Below are 6,000 nucleotides of genomic sequence, written 5' to 3' on the forward strand. Positions count from 1 at the left end.
GCTGGGGCTGGAATCTGGCTTCAGCTCTGCCTCCGACTCATGAGATTTTGACCAATCCATTTTCCTTTCTCAGCCACTCCATCTCTGTAAGAAGGAGGTAAGACTCATTGGCTCCCTTGATCTCTCTGAGATTTGACAGTTCAACTCAACTCTTTCTACAGTATTCTGTGACCTTCCATGACCTTCCAGGACATTCTGTACATCTTCAATAAAGATCAAGATCGAATATCAGAACCCTCCCAATCCTAGTTCCAGATCTGAATCAGTGGTGGGGAATGGGAAATTGCTGCTGTCTCATTATGCAACTGTGTTAAGTAAATCCCTTCTGCCTAGCCTCAGTTTCCCCATCTGGATGGCTGGATTGTGACATTCCCCTGAAGCTGTGCTTTCATGCTTTGCAGAATGCTATCTTGTCCATTGGGCTTGATCAGGAAGTTTCTTTCCTTTTACAGCGCCTCCTTCATAGACTTCCCCAATGCCTCCTGGCTCTGGTCACTCACCACCTGCTCACATTTCACTCAGAACTTTGATTCTCTCTGAAGTAGGCCAAGATTATGATTTGAAGAAAGCAGTTTCCAAATCTGGAGCCCAGGGGAACGAAGAGCCAGGGCAGCCTCAGCTGTGAGAACAGGAAGAAGGGAGGTGTGCAAAGTAGTCAGGTGGCAGCCTTGAAATAACCCAGGACACTATTGTGCTGCTCCTCTGTCACTGGAGACCGTCCTTCATGCCCTCTGCCTCGCCACCAAACATTCTGCTATGTCAGTCAGCTTTGGGAGTGACAGATTTTGGGCTGAACCCAAAAGGAGCAGAGCTTCAGGGGAAAATAAGAGTCTTTGAAATGCTAAGAAGGCTTCCTAACTGGGCCTTTTATTGTGGTCCTGATATTCCTGAGCCTTGAGGGGAGATTATATGTGTGCATAGGGCAAAGGAGAGCCTTTGGTCCACTCCTCCCCAGAGCCTTTGGTCCAATCACCCCAGGGGTGATTACGGAAAGACCAAGTGTGTCCATAAACTTTTACCCCAAAATGCCTCCTCTCAGAGGGACCCCGCTGAGGCCCCATCCTTCATGCTGACTGGCAGGAGATCAACTTGTTTGGTTAAGACATGAGCTGGTGGTGGACCGAAGGAATTCATTCTTAAGCTTTTTTACCTGCCAAATGGAGATTAAGCCCCTTCTGCCCAGCGTCTTGTGGCTACAGTGAAAAGCCCATGAAGACAGACAAGCAGGCTATGTGGAGGCAATTTCATAAACTGGAGGCTGAATGATGACAATGTCCGTTTCTGTCTTTGATACGTGCTCCATGGGCACCTCCTCTATGCTAGGCCTGGTAACAGATACTGGGAGGAAGCAGCACAGTAGTAACCTTCTGGGGGGACCTGGGGATGAGGTTCTGAGAGGAGCTGAAAGTGAGACTGTTGGTCTACCAGGGTGGGAAGAGGCATCTGAGGAAAGCTCCACGGAGGATAGCCTTGATGACTGAGTCAAGGCAGAAAAGTAAAGAAAGCTTTCCTGCTGAGGCCAAAGTCCATTATTGTGAAAGGGTATGGTGGGTTGGGCAAGAGCTAGGATTCTTGAGGGCTACAGCTGAGAATTTCTGTAGGGCAGAAAGATAGACCTGGAAATGAGCCTACCGAGAAAGGGCCAAAGTGCAAAAGACCATGACTTCTGGGGTAAACCGAGGCTCAGCTAGTTAAGTGTGTTCTTGCTAATGAAGCAGCACAGTATAGTGGCTCTGCCTGGGCTGAGATGCCACTCAGAAGCAATGTGATGTGGACAGGTTAATTTACCTCTCTGAGTCTCAGCGTTCACTTCTACAAAGTGAGGGTAATAACAGTCCCCAGGTCACAGGATTGTGGTAAGAATTGAGTATTTCATGTAAAGTGGCACAGGACTTGGTCCATACAAAGCTCTCAGTAAGTGCTAGCTGCTGCTGTTAACTGCCATTACTACAACCGCTACAACCGCTGCTCCAATGTACAGATATTCAAAATTATAGAGTTCATTATATGACTTGGAAACCACTTTTAATAGAAGCACATTTGAGTCTGTGATTCCTTGTGCATAGATTCCTTTTGCTTGTGCAGTCGCAGGCGAGTTTCCCAGAATCTCTTGTTCCTCTTTGTAGCTCAGCACCCATCAGAAACTGTAGCACAGACTCAGTACTGAGTAGAAGTTTGCTGACCATCACCAGGTGAGGCATTTTCAGGCCTGATATTAAGCTTAGTTGCCAATATCCATCAGTGTAGTATAACATTGCTATTTGCTGAGTACCTCCTCTGTACCAGGCTGCATCCATCACCTAGAATGGTGAACTAGACACAAATTCTGCTCTCAAGGGCAACCAGTCTAGTGCAGGAGGAACACAACTCATGAACCAATACCCTGCAATTTCTCACTCAGACAAGGGACTGCTAGATGGTGTTGCCATTCGCTGAACCAGGAAATCTAGAAACAGGATGAGGAAAACATAATGCTCCTGTTTAGAACATTCCATGTTTGACATGTCAGAAATCCCACATCCAGGCCTTTGCATTTGCTGTTCCCTGTGCCCACTATGTTTGTCCTCTGAATATCAGCATGGGTTTCACTTCACTTCCTTCAGATCTCTGCTCAAATGTCACTAATAGTAAGCCCTTCCCATGCTATATGAGGTACTTCAAAAACATTCATGGATAAATGGAATTAAAAGCATGAGCTTATTTTAGTGCCTTTTTTCATGATAAAGGGAAGTGTAAATTATGAAAAAAACTATCATGTATTTAAAATTTTTATACCAAAATAAACTCATCCTTTTAATTTACTTTTTCTTTGAACTTTTTTGAAGTACTGTCATGTAATATAGCAGTTCTCATTCCTACATCCTTTATTTTCCAATCCTTAATTAGTCTTTTCTTTTTTTGAAATTTATTTTACTTGAAAGGCAGAGTTAGAGAGAGGTCTCCCATCTGCTGGTTCACTCCCCAAATGGCTGCAACAGCCAGGGCTGGGCCAGGCTGCAGCCAGGAGCCAGGAGCTAGGAGCTTCATCAGGATTTTCCACATGGGTGCAGGGGCCCAAGGAGTTGGACCGTTTTTCTGCTGCTTTCTCAGGCACATTAGCAGGAAGCTGGAATGTAAATGGAGCCTCCAGAACCCAAACTGGTGCCCATGTGGGATGCCGGCATTGCAAATGGCAGAATAACTTGCTGTGCCACAATGCCAGTCCCATCCTTTTTTCTCATTCCTAGCATTTACCACCTCCTGGCATATTATTTCTTATTGTTATTTATTCATTTGTATTCTCATTTTTTATTGTTTCTTGCCATGATAATGGATGCTCTGTGAGGGCTGATAGACAAAGAACAAAGTGCATATGAAAATTGTACAATATGTGAGAGAGCAATAAATGTGAGGGAGAGAGAGAGAGCAGGGAAGGAGTACAGGGAGTACTGATGGAGGAGGTGCTGTTTTAAACAGGGAGGTTGGGATAGGCTTCATTGAGAAGGTGATATTCAATCAAATATCTGGAGGAACTAAGGGAGCAAACCACGAGCGGATTTAGAAAAAGAAAGCTCCCAGCAGTGGGAAAAGTAGGTGCAAAGGCCCTGTGGTGACAACATGCTGGGATGTTAGTGGTAAAACAAGAGGACATCCAGTGCAGCTGGGGCAGAGTGAGTGAAGGGGGAAGCAGAAGGGGAGTCAGAGAGGACATGGGAGGGGGCAGATGTTGTTTGGCTTTTTGAGTCATTTTAAAGACTTTAGACTATGTAGGATTTTGAGCTGAGGAATTGCATGATTTAGCAAACCATCTAGAGAGCTGTAGCAGCAAGGGAAGAAGTTCAGAAGCCAGGAAGGAGGCTCTGATAGTTGTCCAGGTGAGAGGGACTCGTGCCTCAAATCAGGGTGGAGGCTGCGAAGGTAGTGAGGAGTGGCTGGATTCTGGATACATGTGGAAGATGGCCCTGATGGCACTTCAGCTGAAGGGCATGAGTGAAAGAAAGGTGTAAGGAACAGGAGTCCATGAATTCCTGACAGGGAAGGATTGACACAGTGAGAGCAGGGCCAGGAGAGCCGGCTCTCCTGGAAGCCAAGGAAAGCACTGGGGTTTTATGAATAATAGTGCTACCCAGAGTGTATGTGCCGGTTGCTGCCCAGAAGTCTGGCAAGATAAAGGGAGGAAAGACACCACTGGATGTAGATCTGAGAATTCACTGGTGATGTGAGCAAGGCCAGTTGAGAGCAGGAGTGAGATATATGCCAGACTGCAGCGGGGTGGTAGCTAGAGGAAGCCCTGGGATCCAGGTTTGCTTTTACCAGATGGAAGGATGTGAGCTTGTTTATACGCTAAGAGGAAAAAAATCAATCAAGTAGAAGATACAGGAGACAGGATAATTGATGGGGGGGGGGTTATGTGCCAGGATGGGGGGAGGAGAGATAGGATCCTATTAATGAGTTAGCCTTGGCTGGGAGAAGGGACCAAGACTAGAAGGAAGGATGGGTGGTGTCAGTATAGTTTATTATAGAAGCTTGAAGATGTCTTGCTCAATGAACTCTACCTTCTCTGGGTGACAGAGCAAAAGCAGTAGAGGGTGGAGGTTCAAGGAATTTTGTTAATGTTGGACAAGGCTTGTTAATATTAGACTGGAAAGAATGGGCTAGTTGATAAAGGCCCAGATGGGAACCACAGGAATGCATAGCCTGTAGTTTTACAAGATCCTGCTTCCTAGCTATGTGACCTTGAGCAAGTTGTTTGACTTCATTGCACCTCAATTTCTTCATCTGTAAGATGGGAATAAGTAAAACAGAGCTGTGGAAATAAATGAAGTTAATTCATGAAAAGTGAATGCTGGGGTTGGCGCTGTGGCACAGCGGGTTAACACCCTGGCCTGAAGCACCGGCATCCCATGTGGGCGCTGGTTCAAGACCCAGCCGCTCCACTTCTGATCCAGCTCTCTGCTATGGCCTGGGAAAGCAGTGGAAGATGGCTCAGGTCCTTGGGCCCCTGCACCCATGTGAGAGACCTGGAAGAAGCTCCTGGCTCCTGGCTTGGGATTGGCGCAGCTCCGGCCATTGCGGCCACCTGGGGAGTGAAGCAGCAGATGGAAGACCTCTCTCTCTCTCCCCCCCCCCCCTCCTCCTCTGTGTATCTCTGACTTTCAAATAAATAAATTAAAAAAAAAAGAAAAGTGATTACTGAGCACATAATAAATACTTAATGGAAATTAGCACTTTAGGTTTATTTTTTAAATAAATTACTATTATTTTTGACAAACTGTAATTGTACATATTTATGGGACACAATGTGAGATTTTAAAAAATATTTATTTATTTATTTGAAAGGCAGAGTTACAGAGAGAGACAGAGAGAGCAAGCGAGATCTTCCATCCACTGGTTCATTCCCCAAATGGCTGCAACTGCCAGAGCTCGGCTGATCCTGGGGGGATCCAAAGCCAGGAACCAGGAGCTTCTTCCAGGTCTCCCACATGGGTGCAGGGTAACAAGGACTTGGGCCATTTTCTGCTGCTTTCCCAGGCACATTAGCAGGGAGCTAGATCGGAAGTGGAGCAGCTGGGACTCGAACTGGTGCCAGTATGGGATGCTGGCATTGCAGGCAGCGACTTTACCCACTAAGCCAGAGTGCTGGCCCCACACCGTGAGGTTTTGATACATCTATACAATGAGGCATGAGATTAAAATATTTATCACCTCCCTTACCTATCATTTTTCATTGCGAAACATTTGAAATTTACTCTCTTGAATTATTATGAATATATAATACATTGTTTCTGATGTGTAGTCCCCCTGCTATGCAGATCTCAACAGATCTCAAAGCCTGTTCCTCAGGGCTGGTGCTGTGGCCTAGAGGGTTAAGCCCCTGCCTGCAACGCTAGCATGCCATGCTAACATGGGTACTGATTGAAGTCCTGGCTGCTCTACTGCTGATCAAACTCCTTGCTAATGGCCTAGGAAAGCATCAGAAGAGGGCCCAAGTTGGGTGCCTGCACTCATATGGGAGATCTG

Source organism: Oryctolagus cuniculus, chromosome X (assembly GCF_051225735.1).
Source record: "Oryctolagus cuniculus isolate XC-2025 breed Fujian yellow rabbit chromosome X, ASM5122573v1, whole genome shotgun sequence".
In the NCBI taxonomy this organism is placed as follows: Eukaryota; Metazoa; Chordata; class Mammalia; order Lagomorpha; family Leporidae; genus Oryctolagus; species Oryctolagus cuniculus.